The 18,236-nt window shown below is 39.2% G+C and overlaps 1 long non-coding RNA gene across 2 annotated transcripts; it reads left to right on the top strand.

Annotated features, from left to right (window-relative positions):
* Nucleotides 1–7,051: 7,051 nt before the first annotated feature.
* Nucleotides 7,052–13,402, top strand: LOC117298565. Of its 2 annotated transcripts, none has more exons than XR_004519979.1 (4): nt 7,052–7,161; nt 7,756–8,209; nt 9,442–9,656; nt 12,641–13,402. It is a non-coding gene; the product is annotated as an uncharacterized LOC117298565 (long non-coding RNA). The 2 variants fall into 2 exon arrangements; XR_004519978.1 differs by lacking the exon at nt 7,052–7,161 and adding an exon at nt 7,187–7,296.
* Nucleotides 13,403–18,236: the final 4,834 nt, after the last annotated feature.

Below are 18,236 nucleotides of genomic sequence, written 5' to 3'. Positions count from 1 at the left end.
CTTATTGTTCAATATTAATAAAAATATAAATGCACAATTAATTATAGCCTCTATGTTAACCAGCCATTGATCGGATCTCGATGCTTGGCATTATTACCTTTTGTGCTTAGCCGAAATAAGCAGCTCAGGATAACAGTCACAGATTGTACATAAATTATTGTTGTTTGGCTGGTAAAAAGGAACATGTTGTCCTGGACGAGTTGGTCTATAAAAAACGTTTGAAACCGTTTGTTTTGAAATGCATATGGTTAGAAAGATGTTTTAAAAGTACTACTAGAATATTATAATGATCCACACAAGTATCACTCAAAATTGCACAGTTTTCCCTTTACTTTGCGAACTAACACGGTCGGCCATATGGGAGTCAAAAATTTGACTCCCATAAATAGCCGACCGTGTTAGTCAACGAGTTAAAAAAAAAACATGCAATTTCGAGGCATATTTGTGTAGATTATTGTATTCTACTTTTACATCATCTTTCTACCCATATGCATTTTTTATAACAAACGGTTACAGAACGCTTTTCAAAGACCAACTCGACCGATCCAAGGCAACGTGTTCCTTTAATTTGGTAAGCAAACCCTCGTTGTGCTTAGCTACTTCTGAAGGTGTATAATGAGGCTGCTTTTACAAATTTTAAAAATTAGTTTGGTTATTAAAGTAGCGTCAGTAAGACATCGTAGAACTTTGTACCATTCATAATAGTAGGCCAGCCAAAGTGTGAAATTACACTTTGGACGGCATAGTTTGTTAATGGCTGGCATCCATGCTAGATGTATGGATCATGGGCTCGGGAAGACGATTAGGGTGGATGCCCAGCTTGATTTTGAATTTTAAGGTCATTTTGGGGTAAAAAGGTAAAAAAAGGTCAAAAATCAATATTTTCAAAATTTGTGTCAAATTTATTCACATTTGATAGATCTATCCATAAAATGTATTTTAAACTTTATGTTGATACTACAAACCTATGTAATTAACGTATAAACTTTGACCTTGTGCACAAATGTATAGCAAAACGAAGTGTAAAAGTGTGATTATCTTGAAAAGGGTACATTTTGAGTACACCAATTGTTTTTGCACTCCCCATCCTCATTGGTGCATATATTGGTTTCAAACAACTTTTTTTGAAAGGTAAATATACCCAGGCAGTTTTTGAGAAAAAAAAATAATTCAAATACCACCTTCATGTGGGGGTCTTACCGACTAATTTTAAGGTCAAAATTTCAAATAAGGCAAAATTTTGCATTTTTTAAATTTTCACAAAATTTGACCCCAAGTGATAGATCTATCAATAACATGTATTTTTACGTTCATGTTGATATGACAAACGTATGTAATTAACGGATAAACTTTGACCTTGTACACAAACGTATACAAAAGCAAAACGTAAAAGTGTGATTATCTTGAAAAGTGTACATTTTTAGTATACCAGCATTTTTTGGCACTCCCCAGCTCATTGGTGCATATATATGTTTCAAACAAATTTTTTGGGAAAGGTTAATGTACCCAGGCAGTTTAAAAAAAAAAAAAAAAAATCAAATACCACCTTCGTGTAAGGTCATTTTGAGGTCAAAAAGTGCCAAAAATGTCAAAATTTAATTTTTTTGACTTTCTGCGCCTAATTTTACCCCAGGCGGCAGATCTATCCATTTAATATAGTTTCATGCCAAGTCTGTGAAATTATGAGTTAATCTTTTGTCTTGTACACAAACGTGTAGGAAAATTTAATCTTAAATTGCAATTTTCTCAAAAAGTGCGTATCTTGAGCACAATACGGTGTTTTGCACTTCCTATCCCAGCAATGCATATAATTGTTTGAAAACAACTTTTTTTTTGAAAGGTCAATATACCAAGGCATTAAAAAAAATCATATCAGACTCTCTTATGTGGTAAAATGAAACAAAAAGGTACTTGTATGCTATTCACCCAGAACAGTTTGACATAGTTTTACAGTTTGACTTGGTGCCCTTTGATTTGCACCTTAATAAAACTAGCTCAAATCAAGCATCTGAGATAGGGGTAGTCTTCCAGGTAACCCCACTCTTTCTTTTAAGCTCATGTGTGTCTGTGTCAGTGTGAGAGATGAGACGTCCATGTATTCCTAGTTTATGCTGTGTGAAGTTTCAGTGCATCTCTTGTTGGCGGTAACATCTCCAGACACTTCTTCGCCTTATTTATCAAAGAGTTGGAGCCTGACAAGGTTGATGATTTTATACCAAGGTGCACAAGTGTTACCAAACTGCTCAATGAGAGCAAGTTCTCCTTAACGGCCGATTCCCTTGACACATATTAACTTTGCTTTTCGGAGACTTGCTTTTCCCAATGGTCATGTAGGAGAGGCTGTGTTGCATCATTTAAGAGCATGTAAGCTTGGCAAGTCTCTCAGTTACTGCACCTATCGGGTAACTAATGTGCATTTATTTCCAAGTTTCTGACGCTTTTGAACACACAAATGTGACATTTCTCCACCTGCAAATCACTCTTATCCTTCATTGACTGCCTCTATGCATGGAGCATCAACCGGGTGTCAGCCTGCTAAGGTGTCCTCAAAACGTCATCTCTCCTAAAGGACCATGGCTTCCGTAACATAAAGGAACCCCCGCCTGTACTATTCCTCATCTTTCCAGTAGACCCTTGCCCTTTCTACAAAAACGTCTGACAAGAACTTGAGATCAGGTTTGTTCAATAGCCCATACCTGACGTGTATAGGTGTGGAACCCCGGTCTATCGATGAACTTTCGAATTGGCTTTTTCTTTCCCATTCTCTTCGACTGTGTCACTGCCTTGGTGGAGCCCTCTCCAATCTAGCGATCAAGACCAGGTTGTAGGTTCCAGTGGCAGCATTGAGCAATTGTTGCAGTAACTTTCTGTCCGTTTTGATAGGCTTTTGTACCGTACATAATTCGTTTGTTTGAAACATTTGAATTGTACAGATCAGAGAAAGTTTTTGCGCAATGTTTTCTTCAGGGCGTCACTAAAACCATCAGTTTCTTGAAGCAGACGGTGCTTCCAGATGGTTATTATATACTGCGTTTCATGATTTGGAGTTGTTAGAAGATCACTTTACCACAGCAACTGGTGCAATGTCTTTTGTTGTCAAAGATACCAGTGGTATCTCTCTAACAATATCAGAGTCTGTGTCATCTTCTTCGCCAAGGTTGGGTTTAGTCGGAACACATCAAATCTTACTGTTTGTTATGAAAGCTTCTAAACATCATCAACATCTCTGTCTTCTTGAGGAGTTTCATATCTGCCAGATGAACACATCCATATCGATCAAAGTTACTGTGGTCATAGATGATGGGGACGGCAGCATTACGGAAAAAGCTTCCAGATTGGTGATCAAGTATCTGTCTTTCCAAGTCCTGGATCTCAATCTCCACCATCACAATGTAATGAGACCACAGTCGGGAGTTTGGATTTCTAGAGTGCTTGTTGAATTTGTTTAAGCAGACGTAGTCCTCCCTTGAACAAGATTTAAATCTCAAACTTTGGACTTGCCCGTTTAAGTTCATTTCTTCCTGAAGTGTATAGTGGCCGGGCAACTGTGATGATGGTATGTTTCTGACCTGTGTTATGTCCACAAACTGATTGATCAAAGTGATGAGATTGTCATTGCTGTCTGCTAGTGCCTGAAGAGTAGTGAGAATTCTTTCATCAAAGAAACTTGGCATAAAAGTATGTCAAGCTGTAGTGGTTTTGGTGTGCCTGGTTACATGTAGCTCTGGAGTTAGCTTTGACTAATGGCACTCCAGATAAGAAAGTATACAATGTTCCACTGCACGATACCCCATACCCCCCATCGTAGCTACAATGTATAGGCCTACCTAGGAAAAAACAAAATTTTACTGCAAAAAGAATGTTCAACTTTGTTAATTCACTAATAAAAGTTGTGTATTTAACTGCATACATGTACTTGGAAAGATTGGGAGTGTTGAAATAACTTTGATACAAACATGCATTTTTTGAGCACGTCAAACTATACAACTACTATATCAAACTAATTGCATGAATCAGCATACGCATTTCTTGTTTCAATTTACCAATGAGGAAGGTGTAATATGAATTTAGTTTAAACTAAAACTGCCTTGGTATATTGACCTTTCACAAAAAAAGTTGTTTTCAAACATTTATATGCATTGCTGGGATAGAAAGTGCAAAAACACTGCTCAAGATACGCACTTTTTGAGAAAATTGCAATTGAAGATTTAATTTTCCTATACGTTGTGTACAAGACAAAGGATTAACTCATAATTTCACAGACTTGGCATGTCATTTTGATGATGAAACTATTTTTTATGGATAGATCTGCCGCCTGGGGTAAAATTTGGCGAAAAAATTTAAAAAAATTAAATTTTGACATTTTTGGCACTTTTTGACCTCAATATGACCTTACACGAAGGTGGTATTTGAGTAATTTCTTTTTTCAAAAACTGCCTGGGTACATTAACCTTTCAAAAAAAATAGTTGTTTGAAACACATAACTGCACCATTGAGTGCAAAAAAGCTGGTATACTAAAAATTTACACTTTCAAGATAATCACACTTTCACGTTTTGCTTTGCTATACGTTTGTGTACAAGGTCAAAGTTTATTCGTTAATTACATACGTTTGGCATATCAACATTAACGTAAAAATACATTTTATGGATAGATCTATCACTTGGAATCAAATTTTTTGAAAATTTCAAAAATGCTAATTTTTTGCTTTATTTGAAACTTTGACCTTAAAATAAGTCGGTAAGACCCCACATGAAGGTGGTATTTGAATTATTTTTTTTTCTCAAAAACTGCCTGGGTATATTTACCTTTCAAAAAAAGTTATTTGAAACCAATAAATGCACCAATGAGGATGGGAGTGCAAAAACAATTGGTGTACTCAAAATGTACCCTTTTCAAGATAATCACACTTTTACACTTCGTTTTGCTATACATTTGTGCACAAGGTCAAAGTTTATACGTTAATTACATAGGTTTCTAGTATCAACATAAAGTTAAAAACACATTTCATGGATAGATCTATCAAATGTGAATAAATTTGACATAAATTTTGAAAATATTGATTTTTGACCTTTTTTGACCTTTTTACCCCAAACTGACCTTAAAATTCAAAATCAAGCTGGGCATCCACCCTAATCGTCTTCCCGAGCCCATGATCCATACATCTACCATGGATGCTAGCCATTAACAAACTATGCCGTGGTTTTTTTTTCTAGAGCACTTTTTAAAGTTTGGCTGGTCTACTATAAATGCAGAGCCCCCTTTCAATTCTTGTAGTGTTTGGTTACTACCTCATGTACAGAATCCTCTAATCTGATTGGTTGAAAATGGAGTCATGTAAATAGCTATGCCCCTTCTTCTACCAAGATGACGTTATAGTGACTATGCCCGGGGCAACGTCAACTGACTATGCCCGCTCTGAAAATGACACAACTTTGATTTGTATGATGTAAGACTAGCGTTCCGTGTCACGACGCGACCTTTCTTCGCAGACGACCTTTCACCGTATAGTCAGAGTGTTGTTGATAAGAAGAATTGTATTCGGTATACACGTATACAAGAAATATTGACTGCTTTATAGTTGGGGAACAGTTAAATTATAGGCCCTCGGTGATGTCAAAACCATGGCTATGCCCTCAGCTTCGCTTCGGGCATAGTCATGGTTTTGACATCACCTTGGGTCTATAATAACTGTGCCCCTCATAGCAGTCAATATTTCCATATTATATCCATAACCAATAGTCTTTTTGTATGCAATAATGAGACCATTATATATAGATGGTTTCTTTTTTAACTATTGACTGTTTTTAAATGTATCGACATTTTGTCAAATAGTTTTAGAGGACCTATACAACAATGGCCTTTGATAGGTCACAATAAATCTTTAAGTTATTTTCTTCGGAAGTACTCATTAAGGGGAAGGCATTCGTTTGGCATTCGCTCTTGAATTGAATGGCAATAATTTTATAATAGAAACGCTTGGTTAAAGAAGCCTACAGAGCTTTCAACACACTATAAAGCATTTTTTAAAGAGAAGTTTTACTTAAATTAAATTGTGGTTTTGTAAAAAGAAATCAGCTGAGAAGCGGTACTATCGTAACGCTTCTCAGATTGTGTATTCCAAGGATTATTTTTCAGCGTGATATCTCCTGAAAAACGCGACCACTTGTAAGTTTTATTGTATATACCGTGGGTCTAGTGTTAAAACACTCGAACGGTTCCAAAAACCATAGTTTTTTTGTATGCTTACTTCAAAAGCGGTTGTTTCTAACAGGAGTTTCAACAGCTCACCGTAGCTTTATATTAGTTTGTATTGTCACTCACTAAGTAGGTATATAGATGCCGTTATAATAATAAACGGCAGCACTTTCCAAATAAAACTTAAATTTGATTTTAGAATTCTTGATTGTTGATATCTATTTTTCACAAGATCTAGAAAAAAGGAAGTTACTTTGCTGCGATCACCAACACACCGTTTATGCCCCATGCTAACTAGGCATACAATAATGTCACCGCAATACAAGTAAGGTGTGTACTGCATCATAATCTCCTTGCTAAAGTTTCGAACTTCGCCTAAAGAAACATTACAGAAGTGGTAAGAAAATAATACGTCTAAGATCACAAATTTACATAAGTCGTACACAGTCTATTAGATAATTATGGTATAGTACATTGTAGAAAACATCCTTTGAAATATTTCTGTCTGAAATGTCATTTGAATAAAATTGATGAGAATTACATAAAACTAATTTCCCCTTTAGAGTTTATCGCTCAGTGAGCGTTTTATTCATTTTGTTTTAAAGACAGTGGTTTGTTATTTTATGCATAATGTTGAGACCCACCAAGTGAAAAGACTTGTCTTTGACAATTACCAATAGTGTCCAGTGGCTTGAACCATTATGAATGTAAACGTTTTTGTATGTATGAGGTTATCGTCGTCATGTTGTACAACCAAAAACTTCGCCCTGGATGAGAAAGACGATGGCAATACCGCCCTCTGCTGTCAGCATGTTTTTAGAAAGGGGAATTCCCGCGATGTGTAGCCTGAACATGTCATGCATGTTGTCACACTTCGAGGCTCGTGGATACTACCATTACATAGTCTACAGTCTACTTGATGGAGAGATGGAATCACGTTCACGTAGACAACACCATATGATTGGTGAGTCAATTTATCTGCCGAGTAATTTATTTGAGAAGAGTGCGCTTATTATTATCGGGTGAATGAAAACCATGTACAGCGGAAGAAACCTTGTTCTTTCATTGAAGTTCCAGGACTTGTTGTGGGGATAGGAGGGTAAGTTTTTTTTAAAGAGTAGTCTGTTTAGTTTGAAGGAGTCGAGGGCATGTCACACGAACTAAACACACACTGCTACAGCACACCAGGTTGTACTTTCTGTTGTTCCTGTATTGAAGCAATTCCCCTTGGTTTTGTACACGAATGACTAGTTAGGACACCTGGAAACAAATTGTCCCTTTTGTTAATAATAATGTCATCGGACGTAAGACAATACAAACACACAGTCACACGCAGTACATCTTTACAAGTGTTTATTTTATCCGTTCTGTTGGCTTTTTTTTTCTCTTGGATTTGTTGTTGTGGTTGATACTTTTGGTTTACTGTTTGCTTTGTAAAAAACTGGTTTAATAACATTGACTCCTTACAATAGAACTCTGTGCACTAAAAGAAGATCAAAATATAGTTAATTTTTTCAGCATAATATGTATATCAATATTTTTTACAATTCTTCCACAGGTTTTGTGCTTGATCTTCTCCAGCACCGATAAAAATGGCGGAGGCAAAGAGACCTAACACACGAAACAGGAGGCGGTAAAGGAAGAATGGTTCACGAAGAGAACTTCCAAAGCTTACCCAAGAGGTAAAGGTAACTCAAAATACAGATGAAGGATCCTCAGCTTCAGGAGAAGCCTCAAGTCCAACAAAATCTTCATCAGCTGATCAGGAGCTGATGGTGGCACCTTCATCCAGGCTAGAGGTTTTCTGTTTCTACTTTAAGAGAAAAATGCCATTCACATCAGAGGAAACATGGGACCCAGGTACACTGTTTGCAACCATTCCAGTGGCAGGTTCTAGAAGCTAGGACCAAGAGTAAGTCTTGGCTGAACCTATCCAAGCAGGCCAACAGTCATCTTAAGAAACTCTTCTGTGATGTCAACAATAAAGAGTACACTGGGGCCATCCTCGTTCGGTAAGATATTTACTACTTTGCTTTCGCGGCTAAAATCCCATTTGTTTCTTCTTTCCCTTACATTGCAAGGGATATGTTACTATATCCATCATTGATTTTTGGGGTAGAGTTTCCTATGTATAAAAACTAAAGCAAACAACCACTCTGTGAAAATTTAATCAAATGGTGTCTTTACAAATTCTAATGATTATATTTTTGGTTTAATAATCAATATTATTATAACTTGATTCTTGAAAAAAAAAGTATCAAATTTGACTGCTTTACGGCCCCTTTGGGGATTGGGTTATATATAATTAATGTTCATAGCACACATTGCTCAGCTTTGTTGGAAGTTTTTATCACTTGGTAATTTGTGTTCGGAACCTGTTTATCACCATTGTACAACCTACTGATGACTTTGTGAGTTTGAAATGATAACGGTCCAATTTTCCGATGCGCTGTGTAACCCATGTAAAAGAACCCAGTGCACTTAAAATTGAATGCTCCGTAGTGCCTTGTAAATGCTACATTTGGGTCTCAGAATTCATATAGGCCTAGGCCTAACAATCAATAACCTATCTTTCTGTAAAAATATACTTTAAGCGCCTTGAGTACCTTGTTGGTAGATGTATGCGCTATGTAAGACTCACTTTGATATTATAATAAATGAACAACATTTTGATTTAAGACTGGCATGAACTGAAGATTAAGCGGCAAAAAAGTCAACACATAAAAACTACATAGTTGTAAATGTATATTAAGACTAATTGAGTCTGTATCAAAACCAGGGTTTCCTTCTGAACTTGACCATTAACTGAGTCCCCAACATCAACAGTTGAAGTTCATTTTTTTTGTTTATCACAGTGAAGTGAGTGTCATGGCAGAGCAGTCTAGAAGAGAAGCTGGAACACTTATTATTGCAGAACACTTATTATTGCAGAGTGCCTATTAGGGGGGTATCTTGATGTTTCTGGTTGGTTACAAGAAGACTTGTGAACAGGCTTTTTAGCGTTTTTCAAGAAACTAACAGTGATTTAGTGGGGTTTTTTTAAGCAGCATTTGTCACATGACAATGTAACAATTATAAGAATTTGATAAAACCATAAAAAATGTATTCATTTATTATGCACAAGTTTCATAAAAAAATATATATATGTACAGATGCGCATTACAAAAATATACAGATATTAACAATAATTGTAAAATGGACAATTTTAAAGTAACATATTTTGTGTCTGTGCTTTTCTCATCAGTAAGAAAACCAAGATGGTCTTCATGCATCACGTTACCATAACGATTGGTAAACACTCCTTCACAATCCAAGATGGATTCAACCAGGTTTTTGATGTGCGTCGTCTTTGGACCCTCTCCTCTACTCGGGCAAGAGGCTGGAGGAAGGAATACAGCACTCATTTGGATGTGGTACTGGAAGAACGGAACCAAGAAGTGGACGGAGTCCCCCAAACAGGTATGATATTGCAGCCATGATAGTTCAAAGAGCCAATAAATGCCTCCTTGCCCGTGGTCATATATGCCCCCATGCCCCCTGATCATTGTTGCCTCCATTCCTTAGTCACAATTGCCTTAATGGTCCGCTCAATATTGCCTCCATGCCCCTGGCGTATGTCCGTGGGCATAAATGCCTCTATGACCCTGATCATACTTGCATCCACTGGTCATAACTGTCTCCATGCCCTTTACTTGGTCATATATTTGCCTCTATGTCATTCATAATTGCCTCCACTTGTCATAAGTGCCCCTGGTCATAAGTGCTTCCATGCCCCTGGTCATAAGTGCCTACATGCCCCCACTTGTCATAAGTGCTTCCATGCCCCTGGTCATAAGTGCCTACATGCCCCCCTGCCCCTGTTCATTAACGCCTCCTTTGCCCTGGTCATAAGTGCCGGCCTCCATGCCCCTGGTAATTATTGCCTTCATGTCCGGTCATAAGTCCATCCATATCTCTGGTCATGCCACTGGTCATCGGTGCCTCCATGTCACGGGTCATACTGCCTCCATGCCCCATGTCATAATTGCCTCCACTAGTCATAAGTGTATCCATGCCCCTGGTTGTAATTGCCTAAATTCCTCGGTCATAATTGCCTCTATGCCTCCTTTCCTCTGTCATAATTGCCTTAATGGCCCGCTAATAATTGCCTCCATGCCCCTTGTGTAATTGCCTACATGTCCGTGGGCATCATTGCCTCTATTCCCCCGATCATAATTCCATTCATGCCCCAGGTCATACATGCATCTTGATTGACTGGTCATACATGCCTCCTTACCCCTGGTCATAATGGCCTCTATGATGCCCCTATTCATAACTGCCTCCACTTGTCATAAGTGTTTCCATGCCCCTGGTCATAAGTGCCTACATGCCCCTATGCCCCTGTTCGATTATACCTCTAGGCCCCTAGTCATAATAGCCTCTTGCCCAGCTGGTCATAAGTGCCAGCCTCCATGCCCCTGGTCAGATTTGCCAGCATGCCCCAGGTCATCAGTGCCTCCGAGACCCTTGTCATAATTGCCTTCATGTCCCTGGTCATAAGTGCATCCTTGTCCCTGGTCACAACTGCCTCCATATGCCCCTGGTCATAACTGCCACCATGCCCCATGTCATAATTGCCTCCACTGGTCATAAGTGTATCAATGCCCCTGGTCATAAGTGTATCAATGCCCCTGGTCATAATTGTCTCGATGCCCTGATAATATCTGCTTCCACACCCCCTGGTCATTAGAACTTGCCTCAATACCCTGGTCAGAATTGATTATAAGAACTGGTTATAAGTTCCTCCATGTTCATCCATGGTAATAACTTCGTGCCCCCTGGTCAAAAGTTCCCCCATGTTCATTGTAATAATTTCCTTGATGCACCCCTGATCCTAACTGCTTCCAGTCCCTTAGTCATAATTGTGCCCCCATGCCCCTGGTCATAAGTGCCTCCCTGCCCATGTCAGACATGCTTCCATGCCCGTGATCACAAGTGTCTCCTTGCCTCTGGTTGTTATTGCCTCCATTTTCCTGGTCATAAGTGCATCATGCCCCTGACCATAAGTGCCCCAATACCCCATGGCATAATTGCCTCCATTCCTCTTGCCATATTGGCACTGGTCATAGTGCAGCCTTGCCCCTAATCACAAGTGCATTCATGCCCCTGGTCATAAGTGCCTCCATGTCATTGGTTATCAGTTCATCCATGCCCCTGGTCATAACTGCCGCCATGCCCGAGGTCATAATTGCCTCCACTGGTCATAATTGCCTCCATACCCCTGGTCATTAGAACAAGCCTCAATGACTGTTTCTAAATTGCCTATATATAAACTGGTCATAAGTGCCTCAATACCCCTGGTCATAAGTGCCCCCATACCCCTGGGCATATTTGCCTCCATGCCCCAGGTCATAATTGCCTCCACACCCCTGATCATTCTAACATGCCTCAATGCCCTGTCGTAACTACCTCTATGCCCCTGGTCATAAGTGCCTCAGTGTCCCTGTTCAAAAGTGCATCCACGCCCTGATCATAAGTGCCCCCATGTCCCTGGTAATAAGTGCCTTTATGTCCCTGGTCATAATTGCCTCCACTGGTCCTAATTTCCATAAAGCCCTGGTCATAACTGCCTCCATACCCTTGGTCATTAGAACATGCCTCAATGCCCGATCTTAATTGCCTCTATGCCCCTGGTCATAAGTGCCTCTTTGCTCCTGATTAGATTTGCCTACATGCCCCTGGTCATAAGTGTCCTCATGCCCCTGCTCGTAACTGCCTCCATGCTTCTTGTCATAATTGCTCTGTCCTGTGCTTTATTATATTCTTTTATATTTTTAAGTAGAGGTTAAAGACATATTAAATTGTGTCCCAAAAATGCCTTCCTTCCTTCCTTCCTTCCTTCCTTGTTGAGTGCAGCCTTCAATTGATTGACGATAAGTACTGTTTGAAGCTTTGCATGGTGTGGAGAAATAAGAAGAAAGTATAAATAAATAGTAAGTGAACTTGCGGGTATAACCATCTCTTAGGGTGAGTGTTGGCTCTAAAAAGAGCCGGTTTGGGCTCGAAGTTTCAAACAGTACACTCTGCTCGTCTTTATTCTCCTGAAGACGAGCATAGTAAACTGTTCGGAACGTCAAGACCAAACTGGCTCTTTCCAGAGCCACCACTCACATGGTTGTACCCGCAAGTTCACTATTTATTTAAAGTTTCTTCTGATTGAGTGCATAAGTAAGGCCTCGGCCTAGACTCGAAAGATCCACATGGGGAGCTGTATGACTCCTGTGTCGATAAGATGAGTAACCCTGAACTATCTGTTGTCTTTGAAAAAGCACAGGTGTATCCCAAGTATTTGATCAAGTATAAATTGAAGTCTTCATTTAATGCGACTAGTGCAGGGTACATGAGCCAATGATCTTCATGCACAATACAGTAATTCAATGTTTGCTAATCTGATTGAAAAACAGTCTCGCTGCGAAAGTTTCCCCCATCCACTCATGGACTCAAAGAGATGCGTTTGATACGAAGAGAAACGTTGGTGTTACAACTGAATGTAAGTCCATAAGAGGTCCGTTGTTCCATGGTGGTCAAAGAAACGAACTCTCGCCAAGCTTTGCTGTCAAGAGCTGTATGTCGTTAGCTCATGCATGTTATGTCTTTTCAGTGCTTAATGTTGTCAGTCCATCTGGATTTCGGTCTCCCTCTTCCAGCGCCACCATTAACAGTGCTTCCGTGCGCTGCTTCCCAAGATTCCCCTCCTATCTCCTTGTATTAAGCCCAAAACAGTGGATACCACAAGACAGTAAAAAGTACTCAAAAGGGTGAGCTTTGCTGTTCATTCCTTTTGATGTTTCATGTCATTTTGAAAAAAATTACAAGGGGTAAGCCTCGCTGCTCATTTCTTTTGATGTTTTATGTCAGTTTGGCCTCAACTACAAGGGGTAAGCCTGCTCATCCCGCAGATGTTTTATATTTTGTTGGTCAACACTTAAAGGGGGTAAGCCTTGCTGTTTACTCTTTTTGATGTTTCATGTAATTTTGGCCAATATTACAAGGGGTTGTTGAGCGAAAAGTTGATTAGGCTATAACCTTGTTATAAACAGTTCACAATGCTTTTTTATAGCCTTGTACACTTTTTTGAGCAAAAAGTTTACAAGGCAATGAACACTTATTAAGCGAAAAGTTCATAAGGCTTGCCTTGTGACCTTCTCAAATTTTGCCGAACAAGTGTACAAGGCTATATATAGCCTTGTGAACTTTACAAATTTTGCCGAAAAAGTGTACAAGGCTATATATAGCCTTGTGAACTTTTCAAGTATTGCTTAAAAAAGTGTACAAGGCCTCGTTAACTTAGCAGGTTTTGCCGAAAAAGTGTACAAGGCTATTATAGCCTTGTGATCTTTGCCAATTTTGCCGAAAAGTGAACTTACCAAACTTTGCCGAATTAGTGTACAAAGCTATAGCCTTGTGAACTTTTTAAATTTTGCCAAAAAGTGTACAAGGCCTTGTGACTTTTCAAACTTTGCCAAAAAAGTGTACAAGGCTATATTGTGAACTTTGCAAATGTTGCCAATTTTGCTGGAAAAGTGTACAAGGCTTAGCCTTGTGAACTTTGCAAACTTTGCCAATTTTGCTTGAAAAGTGTACGAGGCCATAGCCTTGTGAATTTTGCCGAAAAAGTGAACAAGGCTATAACCTTGTACCATTTTTCGAGCAAACAGTTCACAATGTTTTTTTATAGCCTTGTACACTTTTTTGAGCAAAAAGTTTACAAGGCCTTGAACACTTATTAAGCGAAAAGTTCATAAGGCTTGCCTTGTGACCTTCTCAAATTTTGCCGAACAAGTGTACAAGGCTATGAACTCAGCAAATTTTGCCGAAAAAGTGTACAAGGCAGTATTTTGTGAACTTTGCAGATTTTGCCGAAAAAGTGTAAAAGGCTATAGCCTTGTGAACTTTGCAGATTTTGCCGAATAAGGGTACAAGGCAAGCCTTGTGAACTTTACAAATTGTGCAGATTTTGCTGGAAAAGTGTACAAGGCTTTGTGAACTTAGCAGATTTTGCTGGAAAAGTGTACAAGGCAGATTTTGCCGAAAAAGTGTACAAGGCTATAGCCTTGTGAACTTTGCAGATTTTGCTGAAAAAGTGTACAAGGCCTTGTGAACTTTGCAGATTTTGCCGAAAAAGTGTACAAGGCTATAGCCTTGTGAACTTTGCAGATTTTGCTGGAAAAGTGTACAAGGCAGATTTTTGTGAACTTTGCAGATTTTGCCGAAAAAGTGTACGAGGCTATAGCCTTGTGAACTTTGCAGATTTTGCTGGAAAAGTGCACAAGGCTATAGCCTTGTGAACTTTGCCAATTTTGCCAATTTTACCGAAAAAGTGTACTTGTGAACTTTGCAGATTTTCCTGGAAAAGTGTACAAGGCTATAGCCTTGTGAACTAAGCAGATTTTCCCGAAAAAGTGTACAAGGCTATAGCCTTGTGAACTTAGCAGATTTTGCTGGAAAAGTGTACAAGGCTATAGCCTTGTGAACTTAGCAGATTTTGCCGAAAAAGGGTACAAGGCAGATTTTTGTGAACTTTGCAGATTTTGCCGAAAAGGTGTACAAGGCTATAGCCTTTTGAACTTTGCAGATTTTGCCGAAAAAGTGTACAAGGCTATAGCCTTGTGAACTTAGCAGATTTTGCCGAATAAGGGTACAAGGCTATAGCCTTGTGAACTTTGCCAATTTTGCCAATTTTACCGAAAAAGTGTACTTGTGAACTTTGCAGATTTTGCTGGAAAAGTGTACAAGGCTATAGCCTTGTGAACTAAGCAGATTTTGCCGAAAAAGTGTACAAGGCTATAGCCTTGTGAACTTAGCAGATTTTGCTGGAAAAGTGTACAAGGCTATAGCCTTGTGAACTTAGCAGATTTTGCCGATAAAGGGTACAAGGCTATAGCCTTGTGAACTTAGCAGATTTTGCCGAAAAAGGGTACAAGGCAGATTTTTGTGAACTTTGCAGATTTTGCCAAAAAGGTGTACAAGGCTATAGCCTTGTGAACTTAGCAGATTTTGCCGAATAAGGGTACAAGGCTATATAGCCTTGTGAACTTAGCAGATTTTGCTGGTATAGCCTTGTGAACTTAGCAGATTTTGCCGAGAAAGGGTACAAGGCAGATTTTTGTGAACTTTGCAGATTTTGCCGAAAAAGTGTACAAGGCTATAGCCTTGTGAACTTAGCAGATTTTGCTGGAAAAGTGTACAAGGCTATAGCCTTGTGAACTTTGCAGATTTTGCCGAAAAAGTGTACAAGTCCTTGTGGACTTTGCAGATTTTGCCGAAAAAGGGTACAAGGCTATAGCCTTGTGAACTAAGCAGATTTTGCCGAAAAAGTGTACAAGGCTATAGCCTTGTGAACTTAGCAGGTTTTGCTGGAAAAGTGTACAAGGCTATAGCCTTGTGAACTTAGCACTATAAGCCTTGTGAACTTAGCAGATTTTTGCCGAAAAAGGGTACAAGGCTATAGCCTTGTGAACTTTGCAGATTTTGCCGAAAAAGTGTACAAGGCTATAGCCTTGTGAACTTTGCAGATTTTGCTGGAAAAGTGTACAAGGCTATAGCCTTGTGAACTTTGCAGATTTTGCCGAAAAAGTGTACAAGGCTATATAGCCTTGTGAACTTAGCAGATTTTGCTGGAAAAGTGTACAAGGCCTTGTATAGCCTTGTGAACTTTGCAGATTTTGCCGAAAAAGTGTACAAGGCTATAGCCTTCTGAACTAAGCAGATTTTGCTGAAAAAGTGTACAAGGCTATAGCCTTGTGATCTTTGCAGATTTTGCTGGAAAAGTGTACAAGGCTATAGCCTTGTGAACTTAGCAGATTTTTGCCGAAAAAGGGTACAAGGCTATAGCCTTGTGAACTTTGCAGATTTTGCTGGAAAAGTGTACAAGGCCTTGTATAGCCTTGTGAACTTTGCAGATTTTGCCGAAAAAGTGTACAAGGCTATAGCCTTGTGAACTAAGCAGATTTTGCTGAAAAAGTGTACAAGGCTATAGCCTTGTGAACTTTGCAGATTTTGCTGGAAAAGTGTACAAGGCTATAGCCTTGTGAACTTAGCAGATTTTTGCCGAAAAAGGGTACAAGGCTATAGCCTTGTGAACTTTGCAGATTTTGCCGAAAAAGTGTACAAGGCTATAGCCTTGTGAACTTTGCAGATTTTGCTGGAAAAGTGTACAAGGCTATATAGCCTTGTGAACTTAGCAGATTTTGCCGAAAAAGTGTACAAGGCTATAGCCTTGTGAACTAAGCAGATTTTGCTGAAAAAGTGTACAAGGCTATAGCCTTGTGAACTTTGCAGATTTTGCTGGAAAAGTGTACAAGGCTATAGCCTTGTGAACTTTGCAGATTTTGCCGAAAAAGGGTACAAGGCTATAGCCTTGTGAACTTTGCAGATTTTGCTGGAAAAGTGTACAAGGCAGATTTTTGTGAACTTTGCAGATTTTGCCGAAAAAGTGTACAAGGCTATAGCCTTGTGAACTTTGCAGATTTTGCTGGAAAAGTGTACAAGGCTTATAGCCTTGTGAACTTATCAGATTTTGCCGAAAAAGTGTACAAGGCTATAGCCTTGTGAACTTAGCAGAATTTGCTGGAAAAGTGTACAAGGCTATAGCCTTGTGAACTTAGCAGATTTTGCCGAAAAAGGGTACAATTTTGCCAATTTTAACGAAAAAGTGTACTTGTGAACTTAGCAGATTTTTGCCGAAAAAGGGTACAAGGCTAAAGCCTTGTGAACTTAGCAGATTTTGCTGGAAAAGTGTACAAGGCTATAGCCTTGTGAACTTTGCAGATTTTGCTGGAAAAGTGTACAAGGCTATAGCCTTGTGAACTTAGCAGATTTTGCCGAAAAAGTGTACAAGGCTATAGCCTTGTGAACTTAGCAGATTTTGCCGAAAAAGGGTATAAGGCAGATTTTTGTGAACTTTGCAGATTTTGCCGAAAAAGTGTACAGGGCTATAGCCTTGTGAACTTTGCAGATTTTGCTGGAAAAGTGTACAAGGCTATAGCCTTGTGAACTTAGCAGATTTTGCCGAATAAGGGTACAAGGCTATAGCCTTGTGAACTTTGCCAATTTTGCCAATTTTACCGAAAAAGTGTACTTGTGAACTTAGCAGATTTTTGCCGAAAAAGGGTACTAGGCTAAAGCCTTGTGAACTTAGCAGATTTTGCTGGAAAAGTGTGCAAGGCTATAGCCTTGTGAACTTAGCAGATTTTGCCGAAAAAGGGTACAAGGCAGATTTTTGTGAACTTTGCAGATTTTGCCGAAAAAGTGTACAGGGCTATAGCCTTGTGAACTTAGCAGATTTTGCCGAAAAAGTGTACAAGGCTATAGCCTTGTGAACTTAGCAGATTTTGCCGAAAAAGGGTATAAGGCAGATTTTTGTGAACTTTGCAGATTTTGCCGAAAAAGTGTACAGGGCTATAGCCTTGTGAACTTTGCAGATTTTGCTGGAAAAGTGTACAAGGCTATAGCCTTGTGAACTTAGCAGATTTTGCCGAATAAGGGTACAAGGCAGATTTTTGTGAACTTTGCAGATTTTGCCAAAAAAGTGTACAGGGCTATAGCCTTGTGAACTTAGCAGATTTTGCCGAAAAAGTGTACAGGGCTATAGCCTTGTGAACTTTGCAGATTTTGCTGGAAAAGTGTACAAGGCTATAGCCTTGTGAACTTAGCAGATTTTTGCCGAAAAAGGGTACAAGGCTATAGCCTTGTGAACTTTGCAGATTTTGCCGAAAAAGTGTACAAGGCTATAGCCTTGTGAACTTTGCAGATTTTGCTGGAAAAGTGTACAAGGCTATAGCCTTGTGAACTTAGCAGATTTTGCCGAAAAAGTGTACAAGGCTATAGCCTTGTGAACTTAGCAGATTTTGCCGAAAAAGGGTATAAGGCAGATTTTTGTGAACTTTGCAGATTTTGCCGAAAAAGTGTACAGGGCTATAGCCTTGTGAACTTTGCAGATTTTGCTGGAAAAGTGTACAAGGCTATAGCCTTGTGAACTTAGCAGATTTTGCCGAATAA

This window comes from Asterias rubens, chromosome 13 (assembly GCF_902459465.1).
Source record: "Asterias rubens chromosome 13, eAstRub1.3, whole genome shotgun sequence".
Classification (NCBI taxonomy): Eukaryota; Metazoa; Echinodermata; class Asteroidea; order Forcipulatida; family Asteriidae; genus Asterias; species Asterias rubens.
Note: the sequence above shows the minus strand (reverse complement) of the source record. Positions and strands in the feature narration are given on the sequence as shown.